Below are 19,258 nucleotides of genomic sequence, written 5' to 3'. Positions count from 1 at the left end.
ATGTGGTGGAGCCCTACAGTTGTGTCTGCTGTCTGTGGGTATGTGTGTACACAGTTCAGCCATATGTGATGCCTACACGGGGTATAATTGACAGCCGCAGACTGTACAGTGCAGGTTGTACAGCTCACTGTGTCTGTCCATGGCCACGTGACCTGTGCCTGCCTGGGGTTGCATGGGCACTACCGGGTGGAGGTACAAAGTGGCTACTGTCCAATGACACATGTCTGCTGGAACCGTATCCACGATGGGACCAGCCAGGGCCATGTCCACGTGGCCTGCTGTGTCCTGGTGTGGACAGTGCAGCACCAGCTGCACTGCTACTGCTACCGGCACTATGTGAGTGGGCATGAGAGGTGGCACGCACACGTCGACCTACACTAGGTGGTGTTGCTGGCCTACGCCCACGTGTCCTATGCCTCACCCCTACCAGGTGTTCCAGCACAGACAGCCCACGCTCACGGATTGCCATGCCTCGGTCGAGGATTCCAACCATTTCACCTAATCGCCTATCCAGTACATTAGCAATCTGCTGTTGAGCATTTGCCAATGACTGGATGTTGTCATTTAGGGTACGGATTGCAGCCCTCAGCAGCCTCTGCCCTTCTTGGTTCTGCCGTTCTGCACATGCCTGTGCCGACATTACAGTCTGGAACATGCATCTGGTGATACCAGCAGCTGCGCCCTGTGCTGCAGGTGCATGTCTGCCAGAGGTCCTCCTACGAGCAGCACCAGCCACATGCCTGTGTGGCACATCACCAGTCATTACACTGGCAACATGTTGTGTAGTCACACCTTCTGTAGCCACCACACATTCCTGTTCAATGCCAACAGATGCTGACTGTCCTTCCTCTATGGGCAACGGTGATGTGGTATGTGTTGGCATCAGAACCGTGCAGTGAAGAGGGGGACATAGGTGGGATGGTAACCAATGGCACAGATTCCGCCCCTGATAACCCTGCCTGTACCTCATGCATATGGTCATCACCGCTAGTATCTGCGGGACACTAACATCAGATGGACCGTAGGAGGGTAACGCACCTACACCACCTGTGAATGCAAAGACATACTGTAAGGTACATTACACACAGACACACACACACAGACACACACAGACACACACAGACACACCATGCATGTGATATTTCAGATGGCATGCAGCATTCCTGCACTACAGCACAGGGAATGCAGCTCAGACATTAATAGTGTTCGTATGCATACCACCCTGGGGTGCACACTACATCAAGCAGGTGTCATATCAGTAGGCATGCAGTACACACAATCATGGTAATTTGCATGCATCACCGTGATACACCATGTGGCCACAAACAGGCTAACAGTACACATGGCTGACGTTACCTTGACATGTAATTCGCTGACATGTGCAGTAGCATGTATACATGTTTGACACAATGGTGACCTGACACATGCACAGCATCATAATGGGCCTCACAGTGCAGTGTTGTGTGTACAGCCGACAGATAGAATGCATGTTTAGCAAATGTGTATGTGCAGGTGTGGTTAGTGTGAGCCATGTACATAGCTATACAGTGTGGAGTACAGGTACTGTGCCATTGCATGGCAACATGACGCATGTATGTTGCTGTGCAATGCATAACATGGACGCATTGCATTGCCATGACGGCAACACAGTCATGCTGTTCCACAGATCGTATATGGTAGACATCGGTGACACCTCCGGTGGCTGCAGACAGGCATTCCGTTGTCCGTAACACATCAAATGTACAAGTGGTCCACTACGGCTATGATTGCACTATGTGTGGACAATGTGCAATGGGGTCTATCCACATCAGACGTACTGTGTGGCAACATGCCTGAGGCTATCATCCATGGCCATGTGTGACCGGTTGTTGGACAATTGTGTGTGATGGGCATCTTGTACACATGTCTGTGGTGTCCCATGTGATATACACCCATACATGTCAGAGGTGTCACAATCCACAGGGCTATGCAGACAACAGTGTGGATGTGTGTTATGTCGGGTGTAGGTCATGTGATGGTGTGAAAATATTGCGGACAGAACACCACAAGCGTGGGACATGTTGGGTGGCGTGTCACAATGTGTGCACACAATACAGGGGCATATGTCACAATGGTGACACCTGTGTGCTGCCCAGATCACTGCTCACTGTGTGGTACTGTGTGCGTACCACAAATGTTGTTCCAATGCATACTACATATGCATCCATTGTAGAACACCTCCACCGTTGTATGCATAGCTGACCACACATATCACATTGACAGGTACTGTGGTTTCATGCCGGTGTATACTAACGATGTATCTATTGCACATGGGTGGCATGTGTGTGTGTCTGGTGGTGCAACCTGTATAACGTGACTGGAACAAAACCCGGTGTGCATGTTATACCTGGCCACATGGCAAATAACTCTACACTGTAACATGCCTGATACTGACAACAGTCTCACCTGCGACGGACCCATGTCTGTGCGACACGCCAGAGGTACCTGTATAGAGGCGACCCAACAGTATAAACATTATCCATGACTGTATGACAGCCACAGTTCGCACTGTGCATGTGAACACATGTACCTGTGTGATAGCATATGGTATGCACACGTCTGCATACACAATGTAGCATACTGTAGTATGCAGCTTGTGTGCCCATATACCTGGCATGTGTTGTTACTTTACATGATGTACAGTGACACCTGCAACTACAGTGGATATCATACTCATATGCAGGACTGACTTACCAGGCAACTCCAGGCTCATTGGTTGGGAGACACCCACCTCCACGATGGCGGCTAGTGTTTCCGCATGCTGTTCCCTGGGTGTCCCCAGACTGGCCAGTAGCTCCTCTGTGTGTGTGAGTGGGGGCTGGGTTGGTGGCCCACCACCTGTTCCACCTTGTTCTCTGGCGATTGCAGTGACACTCTGTTTCACATGCCGTATCAGGTCCGTGCAGTGTCTGCGTACCTGCTGGTAGGTGCGGTTGTTGCCACCCACGTCATTCACCCTCCTGCATATATCCTGCCACAGGTCATCCCGTTGCTGAGCATGCTGTGGCACATGGCTGAACAGCACGTCATAGTTGTCATGGAGCAATGGTATGATGACATCATCCTCCTGGCGGCTGAAGGCTGGGAGCCGTGAACGTGGCATTATCTGTAAGACATAATGATGGTGACAGGTCACATTCACACTGATGTACTGGCATACCGCTGAACATACATTGCTATGACATGTACGACATCTGCACAGTAATCTCTGAGAAGCATCATGACACTGACACAGCTGACGTGTTGCTGTCACACCTGTCACACCATTATGCAGTGGATATCATATCTCTGTGTCAACTCATCACAGTGTACATACTCCATGTAGATGGTAACTTGCTGTGGACATGTGTACTTGCCTGCACCTGTGTTCTTACCAATCTGCACTTGGCCCGATGTGTCCACAGTACTACTGTTCACCTGGATGCTGTGTATATGTCACATAGCATCAGACGCAGCTGTTATGGACGTCAGCAGTGACACTGCACACATACACATGGACACCTGTACATGCATGTTTTTTGCCATATACATCTACTCAGCACTGTACGGGTGTTGAACATCCTGCCACAGCTCGCCTGTATTGCACATGTGATACACATGTGACAATGTCTATTCATATGACATTTGCAGGGATGGGCAAACATAGCATGTGCACGCACATTGTACACGCTGTCACACAGCAATTGTGACACCACAGGGTGCATCAGTGCCACATTACTGATCCAGTCAGTTGATAGTGCATGTACCATGTGGCCATCGCACCATGTATGACTGTGGTGACACGTGCAGCCTTGATGGATAGGGTTGCATGGTATGGCAGGGTATATCACATATATGGCACAGGGATGTGTCCAGCCTGTGGAATACCAGTATTAGGACGGTGGCTGTCCATTCCATATGTCATTTATATGGGTATATGGACATGTCGCATGTCCATCATCATGGTGTGGACAATGTCCTTCTGCAAGGTAGGCAGCATGCTGCATGGTGGGGGTGTGTATTGTGCATGCTGGTATCACACATCCATGCATAAACATTACCCCTGACAGGTGCTATGTGTTGTACTATTGTTCAACACAGTGCTGTATATGCCCGCACGGTGATATCCCGTGCACATGGATGGTACCCCGACCTGACATGGGTACCTCATATGTCTACATCCAGTGCCTGCTGTCACCACCATGTCAGCGGGTGCACCGCACAGCACCATCCCTTCCACAGTGACCATGGTGTTGGGCACAGCCTAGGTATTCATTTATGGGGACGGGGATGTTCACATAGCGGTGGCAATGCTGGTATCATCCATCAGACCGTACACTTATGACACACACCTCACACACACAGCCCATTCAGTATGTTGTTCACAACACTGACACAGCTATACTGCTAGGTCAGGTCCATTCCCAGCCGTACATACACAGATGCATAACATTTTTCTCTGTGGCATGGGCTACAATGACGGTGGTGTTCAACACATACCGTGTTCAACTGTAGCTGGCGCTGATGTTCTGTGCACATGTCAACACATTAACCCTGTTCTACTGTAGCCAGCGGTGATGTGCTGTGCACATGTCAATGCTGCACATTGTGTTGATGTCTGTCTGTCAACAGGCCACTGGTGGAACACGCAAAGGTATTTGTAATCAAATATACATGCCGCCCTGTACAGCTGTACTACTAACATCTCAGTTGCTAATGTGTCATGGACATGCACACCTTACCCGGAAAGGTGATAGTTCATTGCCACCCTTACTCATAACCGCTTGTGGGTTGCTATTATCCAACACCCTATTTGTATTGTACGGTCAAGCTATGCACCTGTGCAGGACATGTGAGCATGTAATGCGCTACTGCTTACCTTTGGCAGTCATACACTTCACAGCTTGCTCAAGGTACATCAGGTGTTGTACACACTTAACACACATATCCTGTGGGACATGGTCGTATGTACAGGCATGTCCAACCGCCACGCCAGTGCTACCCCTATATGACAGATATGTCGTACATGTGGCAATACAGCAACTGTCACATGTACTCGTGCAATGCTCCCCTACCAACGTACAGTGGTACTGCCTGTGGGAGATGTGCTTCTGCATCCATGCTGTGCCCATAGCTGTCAGTTGTACATCATTACATGCAACGTACCTCATTTGGTGTTCTAACAGGTGCATGTTCATCAAGGTTCCACATTGGAAGGGTCTGTCACACATTCATTGTTGTACACGGTTTACATGCCAGCCATGGCTTACTAGATGGGAATCATAGTAATTCATTGGGATATCATATTTATACATTAGAGCAGCGTATTTCAGCCATCATATACCCTTCCTAGTTGACACTGTTAGTCAGCCAGTAGTAGGTGTTCTACAATATGCACATTAGTCACACAGTACGAGGGCTACTGTTACCCATTCTGGGGACAGGGTGCTGACAGCTGTGGATGGGGGTGATGCTGTCGACAACCATGACTGCACCTGATGGTCATGTCTGGATGTGTAACATTCACATCACACACCTACCATCACGTAGTACCGCATCGTCTACAACAATGGACATTCCTGCAAGAACAATGTATGCAATATGTCTGTATAACCACTGTAGGCACCATCACCTTGTACAATATATATTTCTCATACATCATGTTATTGTGACTGCCCCGTGATGGCAATACACAGACTACGTGTACTGGGACATGCAATGGCTCCCCGGTGTCATAGCCCTCTGGGTGTATGTCTAGCCATGGTGTACATTCGGCAGTGGTCTGGACACAGGAACACTATACATTGACCTACTGTGTCACTGCAACAGTTGCCTATGCTCCTGCTGTTATTGTACAGGCATGTGGTATCTGCCCGCTATGACAGTCCAGGTCAAACACAATGCTGTGGCACGCATGACCTGCAGCCATCGGCCTGGGGTGTAGAGCACACATGTACATCTTCACATGCTATACTGCCTCTCTGGCAGTTTCACATAACTGTCACCGGCAGGGCTGTAACTGGCAGGCACGGCATGGGGTCATGTGGAACAATGCTTGCATCTTCCACTGTGATGCACACATGCGAGACACACACACTATTGCACCGCTCACATATCTCTGCGGTGACTGGGACCTGCCTCCATGCTCTGCACAGAACACCTGTGATTACGGATTGTATATGGACCATACCTTCCAGGCACATACCTGGACCGGAACACCCACAGATGAGGGGTTCACACATCACACAGTGTTTTGCACACATCCTGGATAGTTGCTTAGCACAATGCATTACTGGTGCTCCATGTGCAGATAACCGTGTTTGTGACCGCTATACACATTGTAACACGCGACAGAGTCGACATTGTACACCACAGGTTACATACCGTCTGTGATGTTATAGTGTACATTGGGCCTCAGACAGCTACTACTGCTGTGTGCTGACAGTAACCCACACTTCCCTGGGATAGACACCCATGTACCTACACATGCTTGAGTCATGCACTCCGCTCAGCTGGATGACACAATACACAACACATACCATACCTACACTACCCTTAGCATGAACACTACCTCCATGTGGCTGGTGTGTCACACCTGGGGTTATCCCCTCTTTGGTGGGTTCCACACATATGCTACACGGCCTTGCTAGCCACACCCTGGAAACACACCCATCACAGCATACACGGAACATGTGTACTACAACTACTACAGACGTCTGCTGACAGCAGTTGTTAACATCATGACACCCGAGCAGATAGACACTACACATACATATGCTGACACATACCACTGTACGCTTCAGTAGCATGTACACAATTGCAGGAATCATGCTATTCCACACAGGGACATGGCGGTACTGACCAGTTCACAGACGCCACTGTGGTGGTCATGTTCCATGCACATATGATGTACAACCACAAGTACAGGCTGTTGCACAGTGGTGTACATTCACATGTGTGGGGTGCATCACTTGTCAGCCATGGTGGGTCCTCAAGGTCCATCATCACATACTCCAAGGCTAGCTACCTACACATGACTGCCGCACATGGCGGTGTGGGGCCTCAGGCATTGTGGTGGTATGTCAGTATTCTTTGGCAACATCCACATCTGATGTCACATACAATAGTCAACCAAGCATTGCAGACCAAGGGAATGTTGGCAATGTGCCAGGCGATGGCGTACTTACCGACAGTACACCCTCTCACTCACTACAGGGTCGCAATCCGTACATGAACATCATAGTGTCCCTGTGGTCACATACACAGTACTGACATACACACGATATGTCCTGGGACACTGGCCCAATGTCACCTTCCAATGTCCCTGGCTGTAATGTCCCACCAACCTGTTCGGTATATGTCACCACACCAGGCCACTATATTCACCGCTAGCCTTTTGTTGGACATTGTGGACCCTGACCCGACAGCGGCATTTCTCGCACTACACACGGGTGGCACTGCATTGTACGAGTGGGACTATAGTCATACACTCCTGACTGGACCATTCTGCATGGCAATGGGGCACATCATCAGGAACGTGATTCCCACACACATTGATGGCCTCCAGCCCTTTCCTAGCACCCGGGTTGGGCTTGTGAATGCCACGGCAAGGCACATACACATGCTGGGCACCTGTCATACAGTTGCTAGGGCAGTTGAGGATGGTACGGAGGCCAACACATCATACGCTGTCCTCACATTGCCTTTCAGCACCATTCTACATTCTGGTATTGACAACATACACATCCACCTGCACATCATACCCTGTGTCTCAGGATGTTATGCTATGTGGCTCATGGACAGTACACACAGTGGTGCCACCATACCATAGTACCTACTACATGTCAGGTACATATTGCATTACACAGTCCTCAGTCATAGGGCCACTCATGTTCACTATATGCTTACATACGGTACATGCTATCACAGAGTACTGTCCATGCCTAGATTTCCCACGCCTACATACCAAACGCCATTATTGCTCCACCAGCTCATACCGATACCAACCATATGGGTGTCAGTGTGACGGATGCTTCATATGAGTATCATGGCATCAAGATGCATGACACACGGTGCATGCACATCACCTTTGCATAACATCATTCACCCACTGACTATCACATGGATAGTGGTCCCCTACATACATATCACATTGTACATGGTTGCAGTACACACATACGCCACACACAGTCCTGTGGTTACCGTATTACACTGTGGCATGGATATCCTTCTGCAAGGCCACACCTATCTGTACTGTGTGTGATGCTGGTACATAGGTGGGCATTGTACCTGTGAACTACACACATCTACACACAGTCATGGGTACAATACCACATTTATGGTGTACCTTCCTCAACAGCTTTACATGGCACACCATTGACATGCCATGATGTTTACTGGGCTCAGACAGTTTACATATGCGGCTGTAATACGGACAACACATCTGTACACATCTGCATACCACATACTCAGGGGTGTCTTCTGCTCTGACACGGCCCATGTCCACCACATTATTGATGCATATACTCCTCATACATGACATCTGCGGTGGGCACCGTGAACGAAATACTCCTGGATATGTGCACACACACCACACTGCATGGGTTGTGCTTCTGTGTTACTTCCACAAACCTAACACACACCATGCTGTGGCACATAGGTCTTGTGTACATCCCGCAGGGACACACAGTAGCACTGTTCATGTGATACCTCCCTTGCTGTTTGACTGACACATGTAGTCCTGGTATCACCACAGTAGCTGTACTGTGTAGAGGTGCAGTTGACACCTGCCTCTGCTGTTCACAGGACACTACCATGGAGAGGTGACACTACTGTGTACACTGCACATGTGCTTACACATGGACGTGCCAGACTGCATTATAGCCCACTGTGCACCTGTGCAGATACTACAAGTCCTTTGTGCATGGTTACTTGGTGTCCCTTCCATTTAGAGTAGCTATCATGCTACTACTATGTCCCATACCTATAGGCCATATGTATCCTGTTATTGTACATACCAATAGGCGATACCTGTGTTATGCATGATATGCCTGTGATACTGTGTATGATATCTGTCATATCTACCTAGACAACTATACATTACACATATTTCACATAGTATCCCCTAATGCAGAGCATACTTGCACGTCGGCCACACCTTACATATGTCATCAATGGTATATGCTCATACACATGCGTGCTGTGACAGTATACATACATGTACTATCCCCTGCTATGGCACTTCCTTGTTGGACAACCACTCGCAGCAACAGCGTGTGGTATGGCATTGTTCTCTTTAATGCCCTCCTGTAGCATCCCTTGTGGCGTCTCTGCTGTGTACATGATGTCCCACTGCTGTACACACGGTGTCTACAAGCGTTGGTATGCTCAGCAAGACATCACTACATAACTACCTTTCACCACTTTCTGCATTACGGACAAGTGTAATTAATTACAACCACCATTCACATACAGTACAGCTTATTAATACAGATCATGCGTTACACAACCTTACATATCGTGTGTTCTACATACCTTGTTGGTGTTTCGTTCCGTTTATTGTTTTCCCATTTCCTTTCGTTTTCGGTAGTACAACGCTGTTTCAGTATGAGCATACGGTTTGAATATCCTGAGAGTCATCCTTATATAAGTCGATACCTGCAAGATGTTAATCCATCCCACCAATTGCTGTTCCTCAGTGAGTAATTATGTGCATATCACCTGTGCATCTACTCCATTCGGAAATTACGCGTCGATACTGGGGTATAATTGGATTCTCCACCTGGGCGTTGGCTTTTTGCCCTACCTTCGTGGAGATGGTCTGTATTGTGTTATGTTATGTGTAACTGCAACTGCTATGCATAGGGACAAGTATATTTTGAATTCATGTCACCCGTGGATTGTGTGTGACAGGTGTAGTATTTGGTTCAACATGTGGGTGTACCTGTCCTGCTGACGAATGATAACGGTGTATTGCATTCCAAACTGTAACATGGCTGTTGTTTTCCTTTATACAACAAATGCAATTATGCATCCACCTTTAATTGTGTCTCCCACGCGACATGTTGTGGTTATGCAGATGTCATTGACTGAATGTATGTTTGTGCTGCTATTACGGTTTGTATTCCTTTAATATCTACAGTGGGGGATATTGGTGGTTGTACGTAACGGATACGGTTTGTGGGCCTTGCATCTCTACATAGACAGTATAGTTGTCTGTGTGCTCCATCCCTACTTGGAGAGTTAACAGTTAATAGTCTTTTGTTATGGGAGTGTAGGTTGGGCTGTTGTTAATTGGTTCCGATATCGTCTGCAAGTGAGGGTGCTGCATGTATACCTCCGTAACTTCTGTGGTATATCAGCGGCTATGTGTCCGTGTGTAATTACGTGCATATCACCTGTGCATCTACTCCATTTGGAAGTTACGCGTCGATACTGGGGTATAATTCGATTCTCCACCTGGGCGTTGGCTATTTGCCCTATTTTCGTGGAGATGGTCTGTATTGTGTTATGTTATGTGTAACTGCGTCTGCTATGCATAGGGACAAGTATATTTTGAATTCATGTCACACGTGGATTGTGTGTGACAGGTGTAGTATTTAATTCAACATGTGGGTGTACCTGTCCTGCTGACGAATGATAACGGGGTATTGCATTCAAAACTGTAACATGGCTGTTGTTTTCCTTTATACAACGCATGCAATTATGCATCTGCCTTTCATTGTGTCTCCCTTGCGATATGTTGTGGTTATGCAGATGTCATTGACTGACTGTATGTTTGTGCTGCAATTATGGTTTCTATTCCTTTATTATCTACAGTGGGGGATATCGGTGGTTGTACGTCACGGATACGGTTTGTGGGCCTTGCATCTCTACATAAACAGTATAGTTGTCTGTGTGCTCCATCCCTACTTGGAGAGTTAACAGTTAATAGTCTTTTGTTATGGGATTGTAGGTTGGGCTGTTGTTATGTGGTTTCCATATCGTCTGCAGGTGAGCTCGATGCATGTATACCTCCGTAACATATGTGGTATATCAGCGGTTATGTGTACGTGACAACTATCCCTTGTCATTCTGCCCCAGATATTTGCAGTCATTGTAGTCCTGTTGTTGGCATAGCCTGTTTGCCAGTGGTTGCCACATATTCAAATGGGAATTGATTGTTTGACACTTGTGGAACACACAGCGGTGTTTATGGGCCAACATGTGGCCATGGTCAGTACTGGGGTAGCACATACTTTTTTCCGCGGAACATACCTATTGCTGTGTGACTTTGCCAACGTATCATATTGCATGTAACATATCAGTGTCGTACATACAGGAATGACTATTACATACGTCCTTTCCATTTCTTATGGTGAATATTCCTGTGCTACCATCTGGAACATATTCACTTTGTATCGTTCTATGTCAGGACACACCTAGCCAGGGTGGGGCTGTCACCACTACTCTGGGACTAGTAGTGAACATATGCCTAAGGCTAGTGTACCGTATGCCTACACCTAATATTCTGCTCTGCCTCTACCTTGGCACCAACATACACATGTTGCAGACACACACACACAATACACTCACACAGTGACGCACACGGCACGCTCAACGCACACGTACACATAAATACTACGGCACTCACGGGGACGGTTGCACACAGTACCTACGTGGACCGCAACACCGGCAGCGGTGACTACCTCTCCCTTCATGTCATCATACTATTACACGCGCATGTACTGTTACAGTACTGTGTTCTGCCGGTCTTTCAGCCTCGTGGATATGCATATCGGTATGTTACACATTCCATGGTTGGCGGTATCCTACTATTGTGAACCTCCCGGATGTTGAGAATGTCGTTGCACTATCTATACTATGTACAGATATCGCTGGATACATCTGTCACCTTATATCCCTCTGCTTCCCTTTCTTATCTGTATTATATATGTGTATATGTGTACATATTTATATATATATAGATATATATATATATATATATATATATATATATATATATAGATATATGTATATACATATATATATATATATATATATATATATATATATATATATATATATATATATATATGTATACATCTTGCGGCGGACGTGGCAGGCACACAGCAATGCCATATGCTGTAGGACTCACGTACTGTTCAGGTGTTGGCGTTACATGTTCCACTGGTTGTTGGGTTTACAGTGTTTGGGGGCTGCCTATGCTGGAGTCACACATAAGGCCACCCATACATTACACTTTACAGGTGGTCATGTTTGTGTGCCGTCCATTTCACTGTGTGTGCAGGTGGGGAGGTGTCAGTCCATGGGGCCTATGCTGTCAGAGTATGTGCTATACGTTCCCTCTTTGCCAAGGCATAGGCATATTGGGTACGCCTCCGTCTGCCTACTGGGGCTGGCACAGTGTGTTCATGGTCTGGAACCCTCTGTGCCTGGACTGGCCTTGGCAATTGTGGTGGGCTTTGTGGCCCTTCACCATTATGTCCCTGCAGCAGCTGCTTCCGCAGGATCATATTATGTAGCATGGCACATACTATGAATATGTGGGCACATGTGCCTGGAGAGTACTGCAAGGCTCCACCAGATGTATCCAAGCACTGGAACCGTGATTTCAGCATCCCGAACACATGCTCTATGATTATTCTGGTTTGTGCGTGTGCCTCATTATGGCGTTCTTGCATGTGTGTGTGTGTGTGCATTTCTGATGGGAGTCATCATCCACGGCTCCAGTGCATAGCCAGCATCCCCCACGAGATGGCCTTGTGGGATGTCCCCCCTGACAAATACCTGATACAGCTGTGAGGCATGCCAGATATGGGAGTCGTGGTAACTTCCAGGGCTGCCAGCACACACATCCATGATAATGCCCTGGGCATTGCACACGACCTGGCAATTGATGGAGTGGAATCCCTTGCAGTTTATGTAGCGTCTACCCTGCTCGCCAGGTGGTGACTTGATTTGTATGTGCGTACAGTCTATCGCACCCAGTACCTCCGGGTATTGTGCCACATGGTGGAAGTGGCGCATATTGCTAGCCAAATCCTCCTGAGATCTGGGGAAGTATATATGCTCATTGGCATGTGGTAACATGGCATCCAGGAACTGGTGTAGTACCCTGGATGCTGATGCCTGTGAGATGTCCATTATATCTCCAGTTGGCCTTTGAAAGGTACCTGTGGCCAGCATTCACAAGCTTACACATACCTTTGTGTCCACTGGGATGGGTTCCCCTCTGTTGTTTCTTGTTCTCAGGCGTGGCCAGCACAGCTCCACTATTTGCTGTAACATGTCCCTGTCCACCCTGTAACGCTCTACTATCTCCAGGTCATGTAGCCCCTGGTAGGTTACCCTTGGTCTGAACACTCTCCTTCTCCTCCAAGGCCTGCGGTGGTTGTCGGCATCCTCCTCCACAACACTGTCTGTCTCTAACACATGCTGATGGATCACAGCTATGGCAGCACCCAACATGTACATTTTAAAAGTTCCCCGTGTGTTTATACCTATGGTGCGGCGTCTGGGAATACACGGCTGTGTGTTGTGTGCATTCACACTTTATACTATTGTGCTGTGCACACCGATGATGTCATAGGGTGTGTTTGTACGGCCGTATCTAAGGGTTATCTTCCGTGTTTTACCGATGGAACTACAACGGTGTTGCCTTTGGTGTTGAATTACTCTTGCCTGCCATGGATTACCTTTCGACCTTCCCTTACTATTTCTGCACGTTGCACCTTCCATTTTCTGGCATGCATCCTGCAGAGCACTGTCATTTGTACTTGCATGGACATGGCATATCATGCGTTTTGTGTGCTACTGCCATTGTGCTGCCAGTCTGCTTTGCTCTGCTGTGTCAGGTCTTCTATCTTTGCAATCTGCTACCTCCCCTACTTTCTTTGCATTCATATGCCTCCCCTATCCCGTTTTGCAGGTTTCTGCATGCAGAGTTGTCAGCTGCCGTCGATTGGCCTTCGTGGGTTGATTACTGTTGATTGCTCATTAGTACTCCAATTACACTTCTTCCGCATTTCCTTATATTCTTCACATCACCTTCCTGTTTCCGATATTGTTTGCGGTGCATGCGTCACATTACTAGGTTCCGGGAACATTGTCATCCTCATACACATGCACTTTTGCGCGCATTGTGTGCTCTCAGCTAAACTATTACCCCACACCCCGGTCCTGCAGCTTTGATTTGCGATGTACAGCCCAGGTTTGCTGTGCTCCAATGTGCTTACTGCTACGGTGGCACACCCCTTTGCAGATGTCATGTATTCCCTCTGAGCCACTCCTTGGTGTTTTACCGCTGCGCCGTTTGGTACAACCTTACTCCGGCGGGGCATTTGCGATTCAGTATTATCTGCCTCATTTGCATGGCATTGACTACTAATTCATAGTTACCACGCCAAAGACTACCGCCAGTCCTTGGCAACCATTGCACTGTGGTTGTGGCGTTCCATGCATACCATGGTGTATTATACTGTGAACCTGGTGTCTATTACGATGCTGTTTTATAACATCGTTATATTATTTCATTATGTTGCACCTTCCGCACACATGTCCTGCGGTTCTGATGTGAGTTACTGTGGACATGCCATTTAAGTTGTTATTTACGTGTTGTGCATATTTTCTTTTGCCATTGTCTGTGTATTTTGCCATTGGCATATGTTAACAGTGTGATACCTGGGTCTGACACTCTTCCATTACTCCGATGTTATGTTTGGGAAAATGTAAACCGTTTTTTTTTTGTTTACATTGCCGTGGGCTTATGCTACGCCTGCACCACTTCGTGAATCACTATATGCCTTCATTTGCATGGTGACACACATGGTGTTTAGCATACCTACACCAGGGGCTGCGCAGATCTGGCGCACGCCGGTAGTGCATGTGGATTTGGATCGTACCTGAATCGCTCGGCGGCCATATTTGGCATTATAACACCTACGCTATGCGTGCGCCTGGTGCAAGGTTCATGAATCCCGGGGGTTATGTATCTCTGGAGCTTTTCTCATCGGGTCTCCACTGAAAATGGGCCAAAACCCAGTTGGACTAACCCGGTTAACAAATGTCAATCAATAAATAAATAAATAAATATATTATACATTAAATTTAAGTGAATTACAACATCATATGACAAATGATGACTACTATAACCCTGATCTCAGGCTTCATCTCTCTGTCTTTCAGTACTTAGCCACAGGAAGCACAACGCAGCTTTGCATAAAAGTGACTAAAAAATTATCTGAGACAGTGAAATATATACAGTCAGATTACTTCAGTTTATTTTCTTAACTTACTTAGTTGCTTTTTATGTGAAAGGAATCGGTGAGCTAAATGCAACCTTAGCTTATCACAGAATATTTTTCTATCCTGTCTACAAAGTTAGCTCCTCATGTCCACATATGAGTGGATTAAGACACTGTTTCTTTAATTGGACAGTGTTCAGTTTCTTCATTTGTATGTGTTTCTTTATTATTTAGTCTACAAGTTGCTTTTGTATAACTTCTCAGTTAACTTTCTTTAGGTATTTGTCTCTCTGTCTCTTTCACCTTATTGTCCAATACATTTTAGATTTTTGGCATATGAAAGGCCCAAATAGTAAGGGAAATGTGGGACTGTCTTTTCCCCTACCTCTAGGACCATAAATTTAATAACTCTTTGGAGATACAGACTTACTCAGTTATCATTGGATAAAACAATTTCAAAGCCACAGCTAAGCATATGCTGGTGGATAGCTCAGACAAGGAAGCAGTTATAGGTTCCTGGTCAGCTGCTGACAATGTTTCCAGAGGATTTCAGAAATTTGGAGATGGTTTAATGTGACCACTGGAATGTTTTTTGAAGTTAAGCAAAGCTGCCCAATTATCTAAGAAGAAATGTAAAATATGATATCAATATTTGGGCAGGGCAGGATAGTGAAGGTGGTGCAATTTAGTTTCTCTTGAGATTAAAGGACATAAATTATTGTGCAGAACATGAGTTACACCAGAAAATGTATAAGATGGAATCATCTACATATAGACTAAAAAGAATGGATTAAGTACCAAATGGAGGTCATAGGTTGATCACTGATACAAGATTTCACCCAACTGATTTCTTTGTGACTTAGCAACTTAAATAACTTCAGGGCATAATTAGTGAATATCACATTTTAGAATGTGTGTTGTGATGTAGGCTGATTTCACTACCAAGTGGTGTGGGCTGCCCCCCTCACTTGAGTATCTGTTGAGGATATGCGGTATTGCTATAGATTTTGAAGATAAATATTTTACTTGTTATTTACTGGCAAGGTTGACAGTGTTCAATTTTTTGTAAGCTTTTATCTTTCTGTGTCCTTTATTCTTCTTTCTCAGTTATTGTTTGAAATCTGAGAAAATGTCACATGTAGCTTTAGTCAGTAACAAAGCACCACTGATTATATTGAATTATTCCAGACTCTGAAACTCTAGAAGAAGAGCATCATCAGTCTTCTTCTTTCGGCTTTTCCTGGTTAGGGGTCACCACAGCAGATCACCTGTCCGCTCATGATTGGCAGTGGAGTTTTACAGTGTTGAGTTGCCAGCCCAGCACCCAACCTTCCAGAGAAGGCACACAAATGCACACACTCATACCTAGGGCCAATTTAGAGTGGCCAATTCACCTTCAGCATGTCTTTAGGATGTGGGAGGAAACCAGAGCACCCAGAGGAAACCGACGTGACCACAGGGAGGACATGCAGACTCTGCACAGAAGGCACCCCAGCCGAGGATTGAACCAAAGAACCTCTTGCTGTGAGGTGGCAATGCTAACCACTGCACCACCATGGCTGCTCCAGGAAGGGCATCATCAGTGCATTGTGTTATATGTTAAATTATGTAAAAATGGATGAAACTTTTTCTAGTCATTTAATGAAAACTACTTTCATTAAAAAAGATAGAGAGTTTATCTGAAAAAGAGATACTTGATAACTCATAAAGTGAATGAATGGCAAATAAGATATTTCAGCTAAAGGCATTCTTACCCTGCAAAGACAACTTGTTTAGTCATAGTGTATAGCTGAAATAAAAATGGCCTCCTGTAAGCCACTTTTGAATACATAGTAGATCATAAATTACAAGGACTTCAAAAACCCACACATTCTCTCAAAATATGTATAAATTGAGAAACAGTTCATATTTTACCCATTTTAAATGGAAGACCAAATAAGTTGGAAAAAAAAGGAATTGTGAAGAAATGTCATAGTGTCAGATCACAGATTACACTACATATTGAATAATTTGTGATAAAAATCAAAATGATTTCAGTATGGCAGCCCCTATATGGCCATTTTGAGGTAGAAAAATCTAAAACAATTCTAACAACTTAAAATGATGGAACAACATTAGTATACTGCAAATAAGATCAAGGAGTGATAAAACATACACATTTTTTCTGTTCAGAGTGGATCCTAAAAGAAGATGAGCAAAACAAAATGTGGGAGGTAGAAGGCATAAAGAAGAAATGATTGCAACAAATGAGAACAACTGGATAAATATGGCAACTGTAGAAACACTTTTGAGAACACACAAAGCAAAATAAACATGGTGAATGAAAGTACATGGACCAGTAAGAATGCATGATGATCTTTATTTATGAATGTGAAAATTAGTTTTAACAGCATGTGAATCAAGTGCATCCTCAAAAATTCAGTTCAGCTGTAGACATAATTATATTTTCTAGTACAGTGACACTGGTAAGATCAATGGTGGTACACAATTTTATGTAACCTTAATTCTTTCAAAATATGGTGCATAATTATAATGTATAATCAAGGTAAAGAAAATAAAACTTTTGTTGGCTCATGCTGTCATCACACTTTTTTCTATAAGAAGGTGACTGTAACAGTTCACACTGAATAATTTGAGGTCAAAAATAATATCAGACAATCACTGTGTACACTACTATTTTATAGTAACTGGTTTTATCATACCCTTCAGTCATTGTATACTGGTGTGTCACAACAAACTCAGATCTCAGTAACACATTGTTCTGGTTTAATAAGAACTCTTACATTCATCCCCTGCACCAGCTGTGAAACAAAACAACTAAAGAAAATCTGTGAAAATATTTTGACCCAGAGAAGTAAACCTTTTTAAAATTCCTGCAAGTGTTGGCATTAAGGTTAAAAAATCTGCCATATAATGATATTATGAATTTTTTCTAAGGTATTATGTTGTACCACCCCTTATCACAGAACTATAACTTCTCTGAGAAAAAAATGATTGTCAAATGTGTAAAAAAATTAGAATACTGTAGGTCTGACAAAAGTTGTTAGTGTTTTATGGAACTTTAAATTAGAATATCTGTTTACAAGACTTTGTATTTCTTTGCATCAGATTGTTGCTGATGAAAGATCTGAAGCTCTCCATGAGAGACATTGACTCATAAAGAAGACATCAGCAGCACTGTAGTGTATGACTGGACATCCTGTTCCTTCCAACACAGATGTCTACAAATGACATTAATGGAGAAAAAAACATGTTATGTTTGGGAAAGACTACTAGAAGTCAATAGATCCTCTGACATGTTTCCATGTAGTAAAGGTGCATGCTTATAAGCTCATGAAACAAATTACAAGATCAAGAAAGAAAAGCATTACACCTGCATTCTACAGTACAATCAACATTGTATGTATCATTGCCTTCATCAGGGAAAGGTAAATTTAGTTTTCAAACATTTAAGGCAGTTCCAACAGATTAATTCCAAGCCAGAAAACTCAGTAGAACCAACAAAACAATCACAGTCATCAAAGGAACAAAAAGAAAGGTCAATTTATTTAAAAAAGAAAAGAAAAATGATACGTGCCTTCACACAGACTGCTTCAATTAAAGTAAATGTGCAGCTTAAAGCTGCCATAAGTTGTAATGCTATGTAAAAAAATGACCAATAATTTGAGATGTTTCGGAGACCCTCACCTATATAATGACTGAATCAGCCTTTATCTTATGTTAATACCTGATGGAGCACTTTATTTGAAATCATGTACCATTTTTAGTAAAGTATTCAAATAGGTCCCTTCTAGTGGAGTGGTATTCCTGTTATGCTCTCCACACCAATACAGAGATCTTTTCCCTGTTAGGACTAACAGAAAGCAGAGAAATGTGAGCCTTTAAGGTTCTATGATCCTTGGTGGTACCAAGGGTAGAACATGACTGTAATCCAACTGACCTGTAAGCTACTTATCAAGGGTATCAAAACCTGTCAGAGATTTGGGATGCATGGC

The sequence above is a fragment of the Protopterus annectens genome, chromosome 4.part0, assembly GCF_019279795.1.
Source record: "Protopterus annectens isolate FY-2018-M chromosome 4.part0, PAN1.0, whole genome shotgun sequence".
Taxonomy (NCBI): Eukaryota; Metazoa; Chordata; order Ceratodontiformes; family Protopteridae; genus Protopterus; species Protopterus annectens.
Note: the sequence above shows the minus strand (reverse complement) of the source record.